Raw genomic sequence first — 21,352 nt, 5'->3', positions numbered from 1 at the left:
ATTAGAAGTGTCCATAATGGGTTGGCAGGGTGGTGGGCAGCATTGTGTGTTTCCCAGTTCTCTCTAATTAGCCATAGAAAAATGTGAAGAATAGCACCCACATTATCCAAATTCTCTGTAGGATTTGCTACCTTAAAAACTATTTTCCTTTTGTTATGTTCAATATGTGTAATTATGCTTTCAGAAAGCCCTCTGCTTTGGAATTCTTTCCTTGCTGACCTGCCACCCAGTTGCAAGCCATATCCAGCAGCTACTACTTATTTATTGAAAGTTCTTTTGGGGAAAAGTTTTAAAAATTAATTAAAAGAATATATCATTCAGATATATATATATTAATTTCCAATGTCTGTCCCCTTTTTACAAATCACCTACTTGATAAAAGAATCTTCTTCTGGCTTCTGGTTGCTTCTATTACATCATCTCTTACTACTTTCTCCCCCCAGCTCTTCACCTCTCTTGTCTAGCCACACTGGCCTTTCAGTTCCTCATGGCATGAACTGCTTCTTGGCTTAGGGATTTTATACTTTCAGTTCCCTCTTTCTGAGGCACCCTTTCTCTGCTCTTCCTCAGTCAGGTCACAGCCCAAATGTCAACTCTGCAGATACCGCCCCCCCCCCCAACTAATATTATTCCACCTTACATATTTACTGTCTACTAACTATCTTGTTTTATTCTTCATGTTATTTTTCATGATTTGAAGTGGTCATATTTGTTAATTTTATTACTATTTGTTCCTCAAGCAGAATGTGAACACTACAGAATCCACAGGCCTCATCTGCTTTGTTTACCCCTGTATCTCTAGTGACCAAAGGGTGCCCAGCACATAGGCACTTGATACGTTATTTTTGGAACAAAGACACAGATGATAGATAGATGGATAGATAGATAGATAGATAGATAGATAGATAGATAGATAGATAATAGATGTCTTTACTTCAGGGTAGAAGTTATAATATTGATTACCTCAGGGGTACATTAGCTGGGAAGAGGCACAAGGGAGCATTCTGGAAGGTTAAAAATATTCTCCATCTTGATCAGAATAATGATTACAAAACACATGCACATACATATAAAAAAATTAATCTGGTTGTACATTTGTGATTTGTTTATTTTGTGTACCTAAATTTAAAAAAAATATGAACTGCTGTGTTAATCCATCAAGGACTAGACTACGTGCATGGCATTTGGTAAGCTTGGTAACACTGCTGCCCGGGTCAGACATCTCTAGATGTTCAGCACAAAACCTTTGATTGCTGGAAAACAACTGTTGCCTTGAAGGACAGATCTAAGATCAACCACACAACAGGATGCCTTTCCAAAACCATAGGTTGTTCTTTTAATGTGGATCTGTTTTAACTATGATCCTACCTATGTCCTTGTATATGACTTTATTTAGCTAAGCGAGTGTCACATTTTTTCAGTGGCTATGCCATGGTTTATACACACAGCCCAGGAAAAGATAAGAAGGCAGGAATAAAATACTAACTTTAAAACTCAGAGTACTTATTCACCGTAATTCATAGCTGGTACAGCCTCTGCTAGTTGAGCATTCCACGATGCAGATCAGAAGTGGTTATAAAACAATGATGGATGAAATTAGACGGTCCTAGGGGACACGGGTATATCAGTTGGCTAGAGAGAAGGTTTTGTATGCGAGAATATGCAATGTTCCATATATGAAGAATGTCAATGGGAAATGACATACTGAATAAGTGGTTCCTTTATGAAAATCTTTTAAAAAAAGATATAAAAGAAATAACTAATTCTCTAATACTGTTATACTCTATGAAAATCAATGAGAATGGTCTTGTTTATATAAGTGGACTTTTCCAGTAATTGAATCTTAAGCCTCTGGAGTAAAAAATATTTTAAAAATGATTTTAATTTTCTATTGTAGAAATCTTCCTAAGCAAGCATGAATTTCTTCCTTCTCACTTAGGAAAGGTATTGCTGTGACACACTCCCCTCTCCATGCTTTGGGCTCATCAAGTGTGTTGATGGTTGCATGGGACCCTTTCAGCAGTTACTATGTTGTTATCCCAGCAACAACAACCTGAACCTACCCCACTCCCTGCCTGTGTACTTTCGGTATCTCCTTCCTTGCTGAGAACATTCTCCACTGGGTCTGGGATAACATCCTCTACTAACACATCTTCTCTTCAATGTAACCCTTTTAACTTACTACCTTATTTTACATAAAATTTCTAGCTAAGGGCCTGAATCATTGCACAAGCTTGTGACAATTATTTGACTTTGTGTGTGTGTGTGTTTTTCTCCTCTTAACTCATGGTTTAAAGCTATATAAAAGAGGGTCAAATCTATCAGAGATCTGACCAACAGAGTGAGAGTGGATCAAGTCTCTATTCTCAGGAATTCTAAAAGTTTAAGGATTGAGGTACCAATAAAAAACTTCATTGGCTAAATTCAAGAAAAATGCATTTGTTCCCCCAAAATGTTTTAAGGCGTGATAATGAGAAATAACTCTTCTCATTTCTGAGCATATAGTATATCAAATTTATGTGTCATAGGTTTAAGCTGAAATCTCTATGCCCTCAGCCACCACAAGAACTGGGTAGGAATAGGAAGGTGCTTGATAAGCTCTCTCCCCTGTTCTTCCCCTTTCTGCTCTCCTCTCTTCCTAGTCCTCCTTTTTTTCTCACCCTTGGTTGTCAGCAGTTCAAACTTTAGAATCTATGACTGTAAACCACCCCCGCCCCCGCCCCGGGGGATGAGGAAGTGGAGGCCCAGAGAGGGGAGGCAAATCTCCTGCTGGCTTAAGGTCAGAGCCGGGACTTGTGCTCTGGGCCACCCACTCTGTTCTGTCCTAAGAAGCCTACGTCATCAAGGCTTCCTCTCCACAGGCCCCGTCAGAGGCTTTCTCAGTGGGTACCAAAGACCTATCTTCCATTTTGCCTCTCACTTCATATTTCCACACCCTTTCCCCTTCCATCTGTGTCCTCTTCCTAGACCTCTATTGTTCCCCCACAGCAACCCTGCCCAAACTTTAGGCCTCTCTGTCTCACCCCCCTCCACACCTCCCCATATCATCTCCATCCTATGCTTTGTCAAGATAAATCAGTTAGAGTCCTAAGCTAGCTGTTACTCCAGAAAAGCAATCTAATAAATTAATCTTTCATAAGAAGTTAATGACTTATTAAGGGCTTAGGATATTAAGAGTTCACTACTTATATTTGGCTTGTACTGGAAGATTTTCATCAATGCAAAGCCTTAACCCCACGCAGTGACTGTTAAGTGAGGAATTTCATTTATAACCTGTTTTGGAGTGGGGGGAGGTGATAGAAGAGATGCTCCGAAATTGTTAATGACACACCATAAGCCTATGTTCCCCTATTATCTAAGGGGGCAGGCCCTTCAGGCTTTACTTATCCTGGACAGTCTTATTCCTACTACTGACTATTTCCTAATTTGATTTTTTGTTCTCCAGCCTTCTGGTTTTTCTATCTTCCTTAGGATAAAGATCTTATGTGGGCAGCCCTTGAGTGCTCTCTAGAATGTAAGAAGCTAGTCTACTAGCAATTTAGACTACTGAAATGTGCAGAACCCTTCCATAAACTGTGGGCATGGCTAATCCTAAACTAAACCAGAAAATTACCAAAGTTCGTTTGCATTCTCTTCTTCCCCACCAACTTACCTCTCTCCTACCCTTCTCCCCACTGTGCATTCCTAATTCTGTGCCCCACAAACCTTTGTCCTCTCTCCATTTTTCTTATCCCTAGCCTTGGTTCATTCACTGGGGCCTTTTCTTTCCGAACCTATGTTTACAGAGATGACATCTGGTTAAAATAAAAGCCACAAGAATATCTTTGAAGAATAAAAAGGGCTAACTTGTCATAAGGGGTCACATGAAACATGAGGAATGTGATAAAGTGCAGAGAAGGGGGTTCTCAGGCAGTCAGCTAGCTCCATTTCAATCTTAGGGGCAAAGTGTAAAGTAATGGTTCTCAAGGTTTAATGAGAATATGAGTAACAGGTGGGGGGATGCTCTTTAGGAACCATGGAGTTTCCCAGGCCGTAACTGTGAGGATTCTAATTTTACAAATTTAGGGGGCAGCCCAGACTTTTACAAAAGCATTTCAAGAGATGTTAGGGATGCTTGGGTGGCTCAGTCAGTTAAGCACCTGCCTTTGGCTAGGGTCATGATCCCAGGGCTCTGGGGTCTAGTCCTGACTTGGGCTCCTTGCTCAGAGGGGAGCCTGCTTCTCCCTCTACCTCTGCCTGCCGCTCCCCCTGTTTGTGCTCTATCTCTGTCTCTCTTTTTCTTTCTCTCTGACAAATAAATAAAGAAATCAAATCTTTAAAAAAAGAGATGATGCTACCGGTTGTCTTTGGTCTTGGAAATACACCTAGAGAAACTCTGGAGTATGGGGTGACAAGTTGGTTACCAGTTGGCTGGAAGTCTATGAGTTCTGCCCATCCTATGAAAGCCAGGAGGATGAACACTTTATTCTTCAATCGTAACAGATGTCACCTTTGGTCTCAGTAAGTACAGCTCCAGCTGACTGGTCCTTAATTACCACCCCTGCCCTCCACTCCCCAACCAAAGGAAGTTATAATGGGATAGACTGGTCTACATTAGAGGGTTTGGCTTGTATCCTATTAACAATTCAACAGACAGGCATATTTTTCCCTCAAAATTCTTTTCTTCAACTAATTTTTGGAGTCCTAAGTTTTCTTCACACCACACAAATCATGAAACTGCTTAATTCCTCTCCATATACTAAGTAAAGCAGGTGAGTAGAAAGTAGGAGAGCCATCAGAAAGGCAGTTCTAAATCATCATTCTTTACTAAGACCCAAGGCTATATTCCATTTACTTATCAGAACTCTATAGCAGGTAACCCCTTTAGAGTCTTATTTATAGTACTATAAATTTATCTGAGGGAATGGCATGCTAGTTAATTCATTTTACACAGTTTTGTGGAGGGATTTATTGCAGTGACTTATATAGAATTTACAGCCATAAAGAGTTAGGCATGCCATCATGACCAATTCCCTAACTAAAAATAGAGAAACCAAGGCCAGAAACTTAAGGGATATAGTGGACACACCCTCCCCACAGTGACTCTTCTTTCTTTTGGGAACTGCTCTTTCCATGAGGACCACCCCCAACTCCAGGCCTAGGTATGACCAATCAGATCACTCAACCACCCACGCCCAGTGATTGGACCAAGGGCAAGGACCTGACCAAGGCTGCCTTGCACTATCTGGGAAGAAGGTCATTTCCCACTGGGGTTGCTAAATTGGAAAAATGATAATCTGGGACTGCTGCCACCACCCTGCAGAATGTTTGTCTGAAGAGCAAAGTGAAGCAGAGGGATAGGAAAAGTGGAGAGAGGGAGAATGGACCAGGGTAAGATCATTTGAGCCCCAGGAAGAGGCTGAGTTACAATTTTGTTCTTTACTTCTAGTTGTATGAGTCAGTGAAGTCCCTTTCACTCTTCTTTTATTTTTTATTAACATATAATGTATTGTTTGTTTCAGGGTTACCAAGTCTGTGATTCATCAGTCTTACACAATACACAGTGCTCCCCACAACACATACCCTCCCGAATGTCCATCACCCAGCCACCCCATCCTTCCCACCCCCCACCCCTCCAGCAACCCTCAGTTTATTTCCTGAGATTAAGAGTCTCTTTTGATTTGTCATCCCTTTCACTCTTAAACTAGTTTGAGTTGAGGATTTAAATTTACAACTGATTAGGAACACGGACATGCCTGGTTTTGAAGCTTTGTATACAATGTCTCCCGGTACTCAGGTCTCCTACCTGGGTGTATCAGTCTCCATGCTCTGCAGCAGTAGGTCTTGAGTTTTAGAATGCCTAAGCATAAACGACATTATCTGCTAAAAATGCAGATTACTAGGCCCACAAAGATTCAAATTTGGTGGGACTGGGTGGCAAAGGCCATGAACCTGCCCCCTTATCAAGCTTTTTCCTGAGTGAGACAAGTCCCGAGTGGCTTACGAGGCTGTTCTGTCCATTGGCTGTCACCTTCTGGTCCAGTCACACTGTTTCCCTTGAGGTCTACAAACATGCCAGACTTGCTCTGGTCTTAGAGCTTTATCTTAGCTGTTCCTTTTATGTGAAAAGCTCTTTACTCCAGCTAGATCTACTGCTAAAGCGTTCTCTTTAATTATTGTCAGAAATGTCACTTTTGAGAAGTGACTTGTCTATTCTGATCTCCCTATTGAATACAGACAGCAACACAACACCCCTCACCCCACCCATATCCCTTACCCTATTTTATATTTTCTCCATAACTCTTTTTACATTCCATAGTTCTAGACCCTTTATTTTTGTTTGTTTTCTATCCTCTTCCTCCTCCGTCTCCCCTCCCCCGGGCTAGACTGCAAGCTTCAGGAAAATGGGGATCTTTGATTTGTTCACAGATGCATCCTAAGTATCTTCAGCACACGGTAGGCAAGAAAGAAAGATTTTTTGAATGAAAGCGCTTTAAGTCCAAGGTGATTTTTGACTCTGAAAAAATGCGATACTGCCATGTGGACATTAATTATTTTATTTTCTTAATACCTCTTAATCCGGATCACCAGATTTTCTTTTCCTTTGAAATGGAGAAGCCGTAAGAAAAGTAATGAAAAGAAAGTTCTTACCTCACTGCTGATGCTCCATATGGGTGCCCAAGATGAGTCAGCTAAGCCCCACAGAGCCTCACTTTCCTTAGAGCCTCCTAGGGCTGAGTGCACAGTTTACCATTGCTGGTTTGGTCTCTGGAGGTTTTCTGGGAAGAGGAGTTTTTCTGTTACTATATTGCACTTGCTTATAAGCAACTGGACAGACATGTTGCTGCATTAGCAGCTGGAGACAGGGATGCATTTACTTCAACACAGTGATTTTTCCCAAGCAGAAGGGATGGTAACTAGTTTACACATATTCCCAGATTCTGTTTCAACTCAATTCAGGCTACCGTCTTTAGAAGTTTGCTGATTTTGGAACAAGGTAGTAAGAATCCAAGTTTGACTAAACAGTGCCTTTAGGGATCCTCTTTGGTGGTGGGATCAGGTCATCAAAACTGATGTATATTTGCTTTTTTTTTTAAAATTATTTTAACTGCCCAATTAGCTGAATGCCTTAATATTCACATTATGGCACTTAATCAAATCTCATCTTTTAAAGAGGCATTTAAGATTTCAACTAACATTCATTCTAGTGAAGCAAAACGCTGCTTGCTACCCTTGCTCAGTTTCTGGGAGTTTGGGTAGCTGCTATTGTGTGTGCTGAAGGGAAATTGGATTCTTAAAGAAACTGCTTAATCTTCTCTATGAAGCAATTAAATAAAATGGGCTCTGGGCGCATGTAGCAGGTGGGTTTGGAAGTGAAAAAACATTTCAAAAACCATGTCCTGCGTTTCAAATGGATGTTTAAAAAAGCAATGGCATACATTTAAGAGAGAACGATGATGGGAGAGTTTTTATTAAATGCTTCAAGTTAAGTGAAGAAAGGCTGAAAATCCAAGAACTTATACCATGAAAGGAGAAGCCGCTTTAGTGGAAGTAGGCCCTGAATTTAAATGAGATCAACCTAAAAGGACACAGTGAAATTTATTCCAAATCATTCAGATATTTCTCCTTTGAAGAAAATATCGATAAAAAAGGTATCGCCGCTTTATTTTGCAGAGTCGTCCTTCACGGCAACGTCGCCATTGCACTGGGACCTCAGAAATACACTGATTATAGGTCGAAAGGAAAAACAAAACAAACCAAAACCGAAACCAGCAGTGCAACTGTCGAAGTCACTAAGGGGGCTGTCCTCCCATTTAATGTATTCGTTTCTAATGAAAAGGGAAGAGAATATTTGATACGTCCTGACATTTGGTCCCTTTCCGCGAAATCTGAAACTTGAGACGCAAAATATTCCGCAGTTGTCGGTGAAATACCTGTCTTAAAAGCAGAACCACAGTGACTGTCTTTGGCCCGGAATTCCAGAGACTAATTTCCACCCCTCCCACGGAGTCACCTGCTCAGGGGGAACCCCGGCCAGAAATCCGGGTCGCGCCAGGTCAAATCTTGCGCGTCTCTTGTTTACTCCGCCCGGGGCAGGGCGGCGGCGCGGCCGGGAGGTGGTTGGAGGGTGGGGAGGCCGCCCGCGCCCGGGGAGCCCGCGGCACTGGGGTCCGCTAGGCTCTGCGCTCCTGCTAGGGCGCCCGGGAGGGGCGGTGCGCGGTCCCCGCCGGGCGGGGGGACCACCCGCAGGAAGCGCTCCGGGCGCCCGCCCGGCCCTGAAGCCACTCGCCGCGGCCTCCGGGGAACCTCCCCCGAGGGTGCACACGAGTCCACACACGCAGGGTAACGGCTAAAGGGAGCCCCGGTGTCCTCCGGGTGTCGCCGGGTCGGGGAGGACGCCCAGAGCCCCGGTCCCCACTCGCCTGGGATTCCCCGGTCCCCGGGCCCCGCTCTCCCCGCGCGGGCTGCGATTTCACTCGCGTCTCTTCCGAGGCGAGGGAAGCGTGCGGGCTGGAGGCAGCCGCTAGCCCCGGGTCCCGGCGCGGCCCACCAAGAAACCGGCAGCGGTTCCCCGCGCCGTTGCCCAAGGCAATTTGAATACCCCCGCGAGGGCGGGCCGCGTGCCCGGAGCTGGGTGCGCCCAGGGCGCCCTGGCGAGTGACCCCAGGGAAGGCAATTGGGGCATTTCAAACGCGTGAAAAGTTCGTGCTTCCGCAGGGGCACGGAAAGTGCTAGTAAAAAGCTTTGCAAAGCTCCAGAAATGCAGCCAGGAGCTAGTCTGATTTTTTTTTTTTTTCTTGACCCTAACATAACCGTGGGGCGGGGGGGGGGGGGGGGGGGGGGGGGGAGAAAGGGGGGAGAGGGACACGGAAAAAAAAAAAATGACAATACTAATTATATAATGCCGTTGGTCATCAAGACAGGGAAGATTAGAGTATAGGGGGAAGTGGGGAAATTGGGGGGGGGGGGGGGAGGTTTCCACGTCCATAAAGGAAATTCTTAGGCTCCTAGAGACGCCCAAGTTTTTTTGCATGACAAGTAGAGACCGGCTCTCGGGGGAGTTCCCCGATCCGAGCGAGCGGGAGCGCGGCCGTGGTCTTCCCGCCGCGAGCGGCCGCAACGGGGCCGGGCCCTACCCTCCCGGCCGCCTCCCTCCCCCGCCGCCCCGCGCGCCGCGCATCCCTCTCTCGCTCGCCGGCTCCAGACTGGTTTTTCTGGTTCAGCCTCCCTCCCTGGGACGCGCTGGGGGATCCGATGACGTCGCTGGCTGAGTCTCTCCCTCTTCCTCCCTCCCTCCCTCCGCCTCTCCCCCCGCCCGCCCTCGCCGCGCACTCCTCCTAGTAACTTCTGTTCGGGGAGGCGCTGCCAGGAATAACCCGGTGCGTCCACAGCCCGGGAGGGGAGGCGGCCGCTGCGGCTCCCGCACGCAGACTGCTTGCGGCCCGGGCCTCGCGCTCCCTCGCGAGCCCCGCGGCCCCTGCCCCGGGCCCATCTCCGTATAGTGTCAGAAAAATAAATAAAGGAAAGAGGAGCCTGGGCAGGCGGTCGGGATCTCTTCCCTCCCTCCGCGCCCGCCCTCCCTCTGTCCTTAAGGAAATGCTACCAGACACCCCCCACCAGACACGCTCAGCCTTGGCGAGGAGCGGCCGCCGCGGCAGCGAGAACAAGGGCACCAGGGGGGTTTCCTCCTCCTCCTCCTCTCCCTCCTCTTCCTCCTCCTCCTCTCCGTCCTCCTCCTCCTCCTCCTTCTCAGCGGTGACTTTCCAGGTGAGCGGCCGCCGCTGCTGCGAGGATCCCTCCTGCCCGCCCGGGCTCGGGCCGCCGCGTCGCGCCCTCCTCCCGCCCCTGTCACCCGGCGGCGGCCGGGAGCTGACAGCAGCCCGAGGGGCTTGCGGCCCGGAGGCGGGCAGCCGGCGGGAGGCGGGCTGGAGGTGAGAGGGTGGAGAGGAGGCGAGCGGGGCGCCGAGTGCTGTCGCTCCCCGCCGGAGGAGGGTGTCCACAAAAACATCTTCGGGGACTGTGGCACAAGTCTTTGCCAAGTTGAGTCTTGGACCTTGAGGCTCTCCGGAGCCTGGAGCAAGTTGGAGGGTCTCCTGGCTGGTTAACAATATCCCTACACGTCTGGACTTTGGGGTGCTGGGTGCAGCCTTAGGGTGCGTGGAGGGCGGACCGACCATTTGGGAGAGCAGAGCGGCGGGAATCTAGGTTCCTCGGCTCGGTAAGTGGCCTAGGCGCCGTGTTTTTCCTGCCTTCTTTAGCATTGGGAGCTTGTTTCACTTTATACCGAAATCGCCTCCGCCGGACTCGGTGGCCTCTCTCGGCGCGCGCCCCCGGCCCCTTCCCAGTTTCCCGAGGGTGAGGGTCGGAGGGGGCGGGGATGGGGGAGACCTCGCCGGGGGGGTCCGGTGCGTCGGGAAATGCGGGGAATACCCTGGCCGAGGATCTATGCAGATGAGGGGAGGCTGCTTTGCGTAATGTCCTGGGGGGAGGGGGCCGCGCGGGAGCGCTGGAGGCAGGAATGTGCCTGGTTACTAATGAGGGACGTGCACCGGCGCGCACCGCCCGGCCACCGCTGCGGCTGCCGCGGCCGCCGGCCGCCCGTCGTCAGGTAGCGGGGGAGGGGGCGGCGGGCGTGCGGCGCGGGCCGGGGGCGGGAGGGCGGGCGGCGCGGGGGCCGGGCCGCCGGCCTGCGGCCGAGCGAGCGCGGCGAAGGCGCTAGCTGTTGGCATTTCAGTGACTCCTTTCTCCTCCCGAGCGGGGAAGGAAGGAAGGAAGGAAGGAGAGAAGGAAGGAAGCGAGGAAGGAGGGGACTGTCTCGATGGAAGGTTCAGGCGGAGGCGCCCTCGCCTTGCGGTGCACCGGCCGCAGCGCGGCGGCCGGCGCGTCGGGCCGGCCGGGGGCGCGTGGAGACGGGTGGGGGCGGTTTGCATGCGTGTTCGTCTGTGCGTCTGCCCGGGGACCGGGAAGGGACATGTGTGTTTGGGCTCTGCACTGGGGGGAGCTGGGTCTGCGCCTTTATGTCTGTTCCCTGAAGTGGGTGGAACGTTGGCCCGTTCCGGGAATGTTCCATGACGTGGTGCAGCCACAGGAAGGGGGTTAACGAGGGGCTCTCTGCCGCTGCGGCTCTATCAAAGCAGATGTGCGGCTGCCGCTCTCACCTCCCTTCACCCCTCCCCCCGCCGTTCCACTCTGTGCGTCTGGTGGTGGTAGGGGTGAGACAGGAAAACGCTGCTCTGTGTGTGGGTGTGTGTGGGGGTGGGGTGGGGGTGGGGGTGATGTATGTGTGGTGTCTGTCGTATTCGCTGGGGGAGACTCCAGATCAGCTCTGCCACCCCAGCTGTTATCACAGACCGGTGCGCTTTATACGCATGTGCCTCTCGCGTTCTGTCCCTCTTACATAACACATCCAGTGCAGCAGAGGACACGAGAAAATGCGACCCCAACCCTCCAAGCCCAAACTGGGTGAGGGGATAGAAGGTCAGGAAGTGTCCCTTGGTGTTGCCCTTCAGGGACGTGGCTTCCAGTGGGAAAGGGGAGGAGGGGAAGGAGGGTTTTCTTCAAGTGGCTCCTCTCATCTCTGACTTGAAAGCATCTAACTGAAAAGGACTGCAGGAACTAGTCTGCTCTAATGGGAAAGCTCTTACAGGCTTCGCCGAGGGAAAGTGGGTACTTTAACCTCGGGAGTGCAGAGAAGACAGAGGGTCCTTAATAGACACTTAGAGGAGCCGAGCAATAGTATGTGTGGGGTAGGGGTCAGTGGGGATGGCTTTGAGGGGCCCGGAGGAATAACCTGATAATAGGTTTCGCTGGAGGCCTTAGGACACCTGTAATGGCTTAGAATTCTCACAGGAAGCAGTGTGAGCAACTGACATTGCAAAAGCCTTATTCTCTGCACAGTTTCTTAGGCCTAAAATGAACATAAAAAGGCTTGTTTCCGGTACTTTCATTATAATGGAAAATTTGAACCGATTGTTCTCCTTCCTTTTTTTGCCATTTTAAAAATAACTCAATTTACCTCCAAATAAATATTGGTACTCTCTCCCACCCCAAAAGGCTAGACCTTGGTAATTCACAAGAGAACTGTGTTTTTCTAGCATACTCAGAGCTCTAGTCAAGGGCTATTGATTTTTCTCTTCAGTACAGTTGTTTCTTTTGTAGTGCATAATCAAGCCCAGAAATTACTTGAAATATTAATAAGATCCATTTTAATTAAATTTGCAATGATCTGTCCTCCTAGAAAACGGCCCTTTAACTTTATTAGAAACATTTCCTCCAGTGATATAGTAATGTTTGGTGATATTTGTCCTTGAGCAAACCAAGTTAATTTAAATATTTGCATATATATGTGCATATATATATTACATTTATTTTATGTATATGACATATATATTAGTATTTACAGATGTCTTGCGCTTTTCACCTTATTAGAGTGCCAAAACAAGATTTTAACCAAATAGATTGTGTAATGAGTAGATTTGGTTTGATTTTTAAGATATAGGCCAAATGGTTTATCAAGACAGAAATGCCTTCTACGTGCTATCACTTTCATTATTAAGACAAAATTCCTGTGGAACACTGAGAAATCATGTTACCAGATGAGAACTGTGCATTTTTATTTTGAGGTGAAAGGGATTTACCAACATTCACTTAATGATCTTATGCTTCAAGTGTCATAATCCTTTTTGACCACTAGGTTTGAAATATGCAGCATCTTTCTTACGTACAGAAAAATGACAATGGTGAGTCTTTTGAAAATTGTCTGAGTTTCTTGCATTGAACATAGGTCAGGTATAAAACAAAATTCATTTGTTGGCATCTGTATTTCTTGTTACAGTGATTGTATTTTATGAGGTTGGCTTTTTTAGAGACTGCTTATGTTTATATGAGTGTTTATGATTAAATTGATGTGAAATTGATTTGGGGACAATTTTGGGAGTGGTAGCATGTTAATGATATTACAGACTTAAAATTTAACTGATTTTTAACTTTTAGATCCTTTGTGGAGGTCTTTGGAAAAATACCATTGAAGTAGATAAAAAAAATTCTATATTTCTATTACACATGGGATGTAAAAGTGGATTTACGATATGTGTATTATCACAGAATGAAATCCTGTTATTTGACTACATCGAAAGATTGGCCAGCGGAATCTTTTGATTGATTAGGCTCCTTTAACATGAGATGTGTTTTCAGACATTCTTGTTACTATGAAAACAAAACAGAGACAACATGTATGCAGGCATTCCTTGTGGAATAATGGTACATGTGTCTGCTTGAGCTTTTGGCACTTTGTCATTATTCAGAAAACCAGGTTGAATATTTCATGTTGATTCAATTTAAAATGAAGAATTTTTTTTTTAAGAATTTGCCTATTCTGATTTTTAAAGCAGGGCTTACTTATTTCAACAGCAGCAACACCAAGTAACAGTCTGTTTGTGTTGGTGTTAGATTTTTTAGTTATCAGTAATTAGCTGAGGTTAATCTGAAAGCTTCAACATAGCAAAATAGTTTTTAAAATAGTTTAAAAAATAGTTTTAAAGACCTATAGAAAATGTTATTTGGCAAGAGTGAAAGGCATACCCCATTAGGGTGTGGAATAATTTAATTCCTGATATAATAACTACTATAATAAAGGAAAGGTGGTTAAGATCATCAACTGGATGGATGGTCTGGGATCAAACAGGTTGCTACTCACCTAAGTCTGTTAAAAAACAAACGCTGTTTTCAAATTTTGGTTCCTAGTCAGCCTCAGCAGGCTCTATATTGGTCTATGCAACAGTCCTGTAGGTGGAGAAATGGTTCACAATTTATACCTCCACCTAAAAATTCCAATGCTATGCTTCTAGTTAATGAATTTATATATGAACTCATCATGAATCCATATTTTGGCTAAAACGTGGTATGTAAGGATTGCAACTTTTAAAGTGATATTATAAAAAGGAACAGAGGAAGTTTACCATCTCAACTCAGTGGACTTCAGGCTTTATAAGGAACTTCACACTATCAGCGTGTGTGGGTTTGCTGTGAACACATAGGCAGAGACTTCATTAATCTTGAGTAAAACTTCAGTGAATGTTCCAGTGAGGCTTCTCAATGCTTGAAGCCGTGGATGAACACAGAAGATGGAGAGAAAATGGGAAATCTTTATGAAAATAAGATTGTGCTTGTTTGAAGGAAATTGTACAAGTGAAATAATTTTCTATTGGTTCTTGGTATTTGATCACAATAAAAGAAAAGCATTGCTTTCTATATGCTATTTGTGGCAATGCTAACAAAAAGGAAGTTGTAAATCAGTATTTGTAGCTGTGAGATGGCTCTAAGTAATTTGGAAAAATATTTGAGCACTTTACCTGTGATTTTGACACAGTCAGTCTTCACGTACAAGAGGGTAACATAGCCTACTTGGTCTGTGCAGTCTTTGGTTGCTCTGATGTGGATCATGGCTACTAGCATTAAGATAGACATAGGGCTACCCTGTCTTCAAGACTGAATTTAGAATAGAATCAGAATTGTTTGATAATTTGTGTCACTATTTTTTTGAGCCAAATATGTGCTAATCTTAACATATATTATCTGTCCTTTGAGGTATTAATTATGGCATTTGATCTATTCTACAAGTGTCCATAACTTTAGATTTCCTATCAGCTTATTTGAATAAAGTGTTTTGGAGAGAAGAGATGAAAATGATGTTTGTATGCCTGCATACAGTTCTGGCAGAGAGCAGGTGGTGTTTGACCTACCACTTCTGGGTCAAGAGGTGACTGGATGTAAGGTCAGGAAGTACTCAGGGCCAGGCAGCATTTTTGACTTGTCGTTCACATATAATCTTAGCCATTTCTTCAGAGTACTCTGACATGTGACCCAGTCATCATTTATCAATTCAACTTATTCATCCATTCGTTCAACAAGTATTTACTATGGATCAGGCCTTGTGCTAGACACCCAGGATATAATGATGATCTAGACCAGAAAAAGAGCCTGTAATCTAGTGGAGTTGAAAGATATAGGGCATGAGGTGAACCAATATAAGTAAAGCCACATTATGAGTGCTCTGGAAGAAACATGAAGGAGTGTACAATAAGGGATATATCACCCCTGTCTGAGGAGGTGATACTTGAGCTGAGACTGAAGCATGAGTTATGGTCAAGTAGAAAGAGGTGGGTGGGGAGAAAAAGAGTATTGTACAAAGAGGGAATAATGCAAATGCCTTGAGATTGGGGGATGTACCAGTGTTTTGAGTAGCTGAAAGCGAGCAGGTGGGACTGGAGGGCACATAACAAGAGAGATGAGGCAAGGTGTGGCCAGCCCATGTGGTTAGGACCACATGAATGATTATCTAACCTGGTATAAGTAGGCACTGTCCTTGGAGAATCAGGACATATGATGACGCTACTATTGGCTATGTTAGAGGTTGATTATTGGAGAGGGAATCTGGGGGGCAGGGGGAGTTTTGGGTAGAAGTTGGAAGAGGTTTATCTATAGCAGGAATCTCTTCACAGTACTTTGACATCAATGGTACTTGAACCCGGGAGGTTTGTTATGATTCCATGCACTGACTTCAGTTTGAGGGGTTTAGTTGGAGGTTAGCTATTGTTATTTGCAGATAATTTTTTAAAATAATAAATAATTTAGAGCGCCTGGGTGGCTCAGTTGGTTGGGCGACTGCCTTCGGCTCAGGTCATGATCCTGGAGTCCCGGGATTGAGTCCCACATTGGGCTCCCTGCTCAACGGGGAGTCTGCTTCTCCCTCTGACCCTCCCCCATCTCATGCTCTCTCTCTCTCTCTCTCTCATTCTCTCTCTCAAATAAATAAATGAATAAAATCTTTAAAAATAAATAAATAAAATAAAATAAAATAATAAATAATTTAAACCAAAAAATACTTATTTGAGGCTCAAGTTAACTAAATTGGTCAACATCATTGATTCAATTAATGAATAACTACCAATTCCGAAGTCTTTACAAGGTCACTGTTTGAAGAACCAATTAATCTTTAGAACCCTGCACGAGCTGGATCTATATGTTTCTAAACAGATAGTGAAACTTTCAGTTCCCCAGATAATTTCTCTACATGACTGCAAATACCGGGACCTTTGGAAAAATTTAGATCTTATTTTTTCCTTTCTGTAGGATTAAGGGTCGGTGTAACACAAAAGAGTAGGAAAAAAAAAGTAGAAAGTAACATTTCTTTATATAATCTTGGACTCATACTCCATTTTGTCAACTATTATCATTTAATTAATTTGCTCCCTGTTTTAAAATTTGTATAATGTAGAAAATTGAATTTAGGTGGCAAAAAGTCAGCATATGTAGAAGTCTCAAGCTTGGGCTCTGGAGTCAGACAGGGTCAGAATGAGTAATTGAGAGATAAGAGGATGATGATCCCTGGCTTAAGAACTTTTACAATCTAGAGAAGACATGGCTTGTTAAATAAACTTTCTTAAAACTTACCAGTGGAAGTAGAGGATAAATGGAGGCATTTTTTTTTTTTCCAACTGGAAATATTAGAGGGTCTTTATGGGGAGAAGTAAGTTTTGATTGGTGGCCTTGAAGGTTGAAGTGAATTTCAATAAATCCTCCTGAGAAGGAAGGGTGAGGCACAGTGAGTTTGATCTGGGGTGGTGGGGCATAGTTGTGCTAGGGAGAAGAGGAGTATGGTGAATCTGGAAAGGTACGTTAGCTCCAGATCAGGTGGAGGGTGAAGCCCTCCTGAGAAAGCTGGTTTTCACTTAAGGTTTTTGAGCAGAGGAGTGATGCCATAATGTGTGTGTGTTCAGAAAGATGATAAAAATTTATGGGCATGGTATCTTGGTGGCAAGGAGACCATTAAATTGGTATAATGCCCCAAAAAGAAGTAATGAAGGTTAACACTACTGCATGACAACGTGAATTATTTTATCTTGTTCATAGACATTTTAATAATAAATAACAAAAATGATTTAAATATTTTGATAAACATGGCCAAATATATATGGCAGATTGTCGTTTGGACTACATCTTAAGAATAGAACACTACATTATTATTTTAAGCTACTATAGAACTTCTTACTCTGAACAGTATTCATAAATTTTAATAGTAAAAGTTGACCACCAAACACTAACTTATAAAAATGATTATACTTAAAATTATAAGGCATTTATGTTTTCAGGTGTAAATATTTAAGGTAAGGATAGATGATTCATTTTGTGGTTCATTAGAATACTGCTTTCTAATTGATATCCAGTTGTACCTAAATCAGGACAATACTGAACAGATGGTGTAGTGCAGTGTATTTGAAAGGCAGTGCTTTTCTGACAAAGATTTATTTGGTGGTTTCATTTTCTCTGAAAAGGAAAGCAGGAGATCAGCGAAGCTCTTATTATTTGCTTTGTGGCAGATTCACTTGATTTCATAAGGGTGGGACTTTTGAAACTAGGCAGTGGGAAAATATAGACACACCCTCATTTATATTTGCTTGGACATCTGTAGGCATGTATATGTGTGCACGCGCACACACATGTATACTAATCTTAGAAAATTCAGTGAGAAAGAAAATTTTGAGGGAGCGCCTGGGAGGCTCAGTTGTTGGGCGTCTGCCTTCGGCTCAGGTCATGATCCCAGGGTCCTGGGATGGAGCCCCACATCAGGCTCCCTGCTCAGCGGGAGGCCTGCTTCTCCCTCTCCCTCTGCCTGCTGCTCTGCCTACTTGTGCTCTCTCTATCTCTCTGTCAAATAGATAAATAAAATCTTAAAAAAAAAAAAAAGAAAATTTTGATACTTGAAATATAAGCATGAATTCTCATCCTGATAGTTGCAGAAAGACTTTCTTTTAAAATGGAGATTGGGTCTAATTCCATATAAAGAAGATTATAGGAAAGGTAATTTAAATTGTAAGTAGCTTTGTTCACTAAAATGCTAGATTCATTTGCAACAGTGTTTTATTTCTTTTGGAAGCCAGACAACTAGTTTAATAGTGTACATATGAAACACTAATTTGGCTTGTTAATTGGATGCAATTAAACTGAGGTTATTTTATACTGCTTAATTGTCTGAAAATTACATGTGTTGCCATGCCTGTGTAATGTGAGGCAAAAACTGGGGGTATAGTGGAAGCGGAGGTGGAGGGACGTAAGGTCTAGCAGTGTCTTTGCAATTAGCTTTCTGTAAAAACTTGGAAGCAAGTCCTTTAAACTCTCTGGACTTCATTTGGAAATGAAAGGATTGGAACAGATGGGCTTCTAAAGCCTCTTCCAACTCATATTCTATCAGTTTATAAATTCTACTTTGTAGTTATAGAGAATGCAGTGTCATTATATTCTGTAATTATGGTATTACAAGGATGAACTAAACACTTTTATAAAAATCAGCACAGTGCCAATTTAGCAAATCCGTTAGAAGGAAGGGTATTTAGGCTGAAAGAGCACTTACTCTGTGCCAGGCTGCATACCAGGCACTCTCCAGTGAGAACGGTCAGAAGATTCGGTATTACTACCTTCATGTTTACACTTACGGAGATTACTCTGATCGTCAGTGATGAAGCAGGATTTGAACTCGGGGCTGTTTGGCTCCAAAAGCATTTGGTCCTTTCACCATTTCATGCAGCAGCATAAGCAACTGTTAAACATCGAAATTACTGCAGAGATTAAAAAATTAAATTGCCAACCATTTTGCTCACTTAGCACAGCGTTTAACCCTTATAGTTTAGGCATATCAACCAGTGGGATGCACACTGTGTGAGGGAGATAGCTTAGGGGCTAGGAGCCTGCATTTAAAGTCAGAACAGGGTAAATTCCAGCTCCATCACCAGCTCCGGGGAATTTCGGAAGGTCACTTAACCTCCAAGAGGTTACAAAATGAGGACGATAATATCTGCTTAAGGGTCATTGTGAAATTTTTATGAGAATGTGTGTACCCGTCTCGCTGAGCGCGCAGTAAACGTTAAATACCTGGGAGCTATGACTTTTATGAAGAAGGGATTAGACTCAAAGGGGGAAAAAAAACAACACAGGAGAACTGAAATTGTGACAGTAAAATATCACTTGCCCATTTTAAATGGTCTATTAAACTCCTGATTGAAACGGTTTAAGAAACGATGTCAGAATGCCCATGTATTTCAACCGTTGACAAGTGGAAATATCAATGATAAGTTTGGGGTATTTCTCATTTAGCTCAGCCATGGCTACACTAGTGAAGTGAACGAAATTCTCTGGTTCTTTGTGGATCATCCTTCTGGAGTTTTTTGGTCTAAAAATAGCCCTTGGGGCCTGAATTACCCAACTTGAACTTCCCCGTAAATCGCAAGAGCTGGAGAACTAGTGTTTACTCCTGGGGCCTTGGGCTTTCTTAGGAGGCACAACTAGAGTTGTTCCTGGGACTGCTGACTTTTAAACAAACATTTATTAATTCAACAGAGATTTATTAAGCACCTACCTGCCCTGGGAAAGGTGCTGTTCTAGACACTGGGGATTCATCAGTGAATAAAATAGTTTTAAAAAATTCCCTGTCCTCATTGTGTTTACATTCCAATGGACTACTTTAGAAACTTTTTTGGGCACATTTAGTTCATTGTACTACTTCCCAGGGTTTTTAGAAATCTCTACTTTCATATTTGTCTCTCAACCCAAATAACAGTTAATGAAGCATTGCAAGACTTACTAAATCACTAATGAAAAAAATCCCATTTATTAGACCTATATCTGTATCTGTATTTTTCAGAGTAACATAGTTTTTGAAGAGGTACAATTTTTGCATAACTAAATATTACAGTACTGTTTTTTTTTTTTTTAATTCCTCTTACGGTTTAGCATGATGGCCTTTCCTAACCTGTAGAATCAAGTTCTGATTATTTTTTCATAAGGAAGAAAAGAAATGGTTTTTAAATGACACGTTCTATTGTAAAATGCATGTATAAGCTTGTTAAGGTGGAGAGATTACCACAACTTCTATTTGGCATGTATATTTTTCATCTTATTTAAATGAATTTTTCATTTTTTTTTTTACCAATAATTTTTGTGATCAAATTTTTAGCAGATTAGGATGGTTTATGCTTTCACAAAAATGTGGTAAACACAGTGCATGGTAGACAGTAGGCAGGCAGGAGGTATTTGGTGAATGTTGAAAGTCATAATTCTTAAGAAACTTGAAGTGGTAAGAAAAGATACTGGACTCGCTGTAAGATGGCAGGAGGGGTCATCAGAACCAAATGATGGATGAAGTCCTGGCTAATCTTTGCTCCAAGTGTTTCTTCAGCTTTGTAAGAAGTCCTCTGGGAAATAGCTATCTTACCTCTACACCCAGCACTCACACTCTTACAGCCTTACTCAGGGTCTTCCTGGGCTCTGCAACTTCCCATTTGATTTTACAGCAACTTCCCAGGTAGGGCCATTTTGAGGTAATTTATTTTCCTACAGTTGGACTGGGAAGTTTATAGCCGACTGGGATTCTTCCTTAAAGGATAGTTTTCTTTGGCCATATTTTGTTTAGGGTGCTCTGAAAGGAACACTGTATGAAAGTACTTAGTGCTTACAGGTGTGGGGTTTAAGGAAAGGTTGTTTCTTGGTAGGCCTGCTTGGATAAATTTGGCATAAAGAGAGAATGCATTCTTTTACTCCATGACAGATCCTTGCCCTTGGAAGCAAAGAAAAAATGCAGGAGGGAAGGCTGGGGGTGAATCTTTTCTTCTCATTTGAAGTGATGAAATCTGTCTTTGCAACCCAGCAGGGCCCTATGGGACAATCCTGATGGCTGGCCCCAACACTTTATGGACAAGTCATGGGAAGTTCAGCTTCTAATTATCCATGGAATAATTATCAAATTTTATTTTTTTTCTTCTCCTGATGCTTACATTTTGAATAATCCCTGTTTCTCTAAGCAAGGGAAAAACCCAGGGTTATAAACATTCAATTTATTTTCATGTTACTCCATTTGTTTGTCATGTGTCAAAGTTTATGTTCAGAGAAATACAAGCTTTTTGGGTAAAATGAGGATTTTGAACATCTTTGTGCCCTTGTTGTCAGGATGTGCTCATTAGAGCCTACATCCAGGCAGCAGAGGACGCCCGAATGGCTGCTAGTAAACCCTGACCCCCCCTAGTTCATTGCTGGCCTCATTATTGATTTTCAAAATGATTCAGGCAAAGTGGCTGTACTTCTGTTATATTTCATTGTTTCTTCGTCTGTAGAAATGAAGCATTGTTTATAGCACTGGCCTACCTCCTGGGAGCAGAGCAGGGTAACACAAGAGAATTGGAGTGGCTATTTTTAGGATGTGAAGCAACACTAAGTTTTGAGAATAATTCAGTTGTTGAAAAAAATCTGATACACAGCAATACATTTGTGACAAGGGTTAGTAGAGTGTTCTTGAGATAATTGACTGCTATTGATGCAATTTATT

The 21,352-nt window shown here is 43.7% G+C and overlaps 1 protein-coding gene across 1 annotated transcript in view; it reads right to left on the bottom strand.

Annotated features, from left to right (window-relative positions):
• AIG1 (androgen induced 1) overlaps window positions 1-8,088 on the bottom strand; it is a 318,831-nt gene extending 310,743 nt beyond the window's left edge. Inside the window, exons 1-2 of the mRNA XM_034990850.1 lie at window positions 7,994-8,088; window positions 6,631-6,758 (exon numbers count right to left, since the gene is read on the bottom strand). The gene's annotated coding sequence lies outside the window, so the exon portion shown is untranslated. The remainder of the gene's footprint in view (window positions 1-6,630; window positions 6,759-7,993) is intronic.
• Window positions 8,089-21,352: the final 13,264 nt, after the last annotated feature.

Source organism: Mirounga leonina, unplaced genomic scaffold (genome assembly GCF_011800145.1).
Source record: "Mirounga leonina isolate KUSES-001 unplaced genomic scaffold, KU_Mleo_1.0 Mir_53, whole genome shotgun sequence".
Taxonomy (NCBI): Eukaryota; Metazoa; Chordata; class Mammalia; order Carnivora; family Phocidae; genus Mirounga; species Mirounga leonina.
Note: the sequence above shows the minus strand (reverse complement) of the source record. Positions and strands in the feature narration are given on the sequence as shown.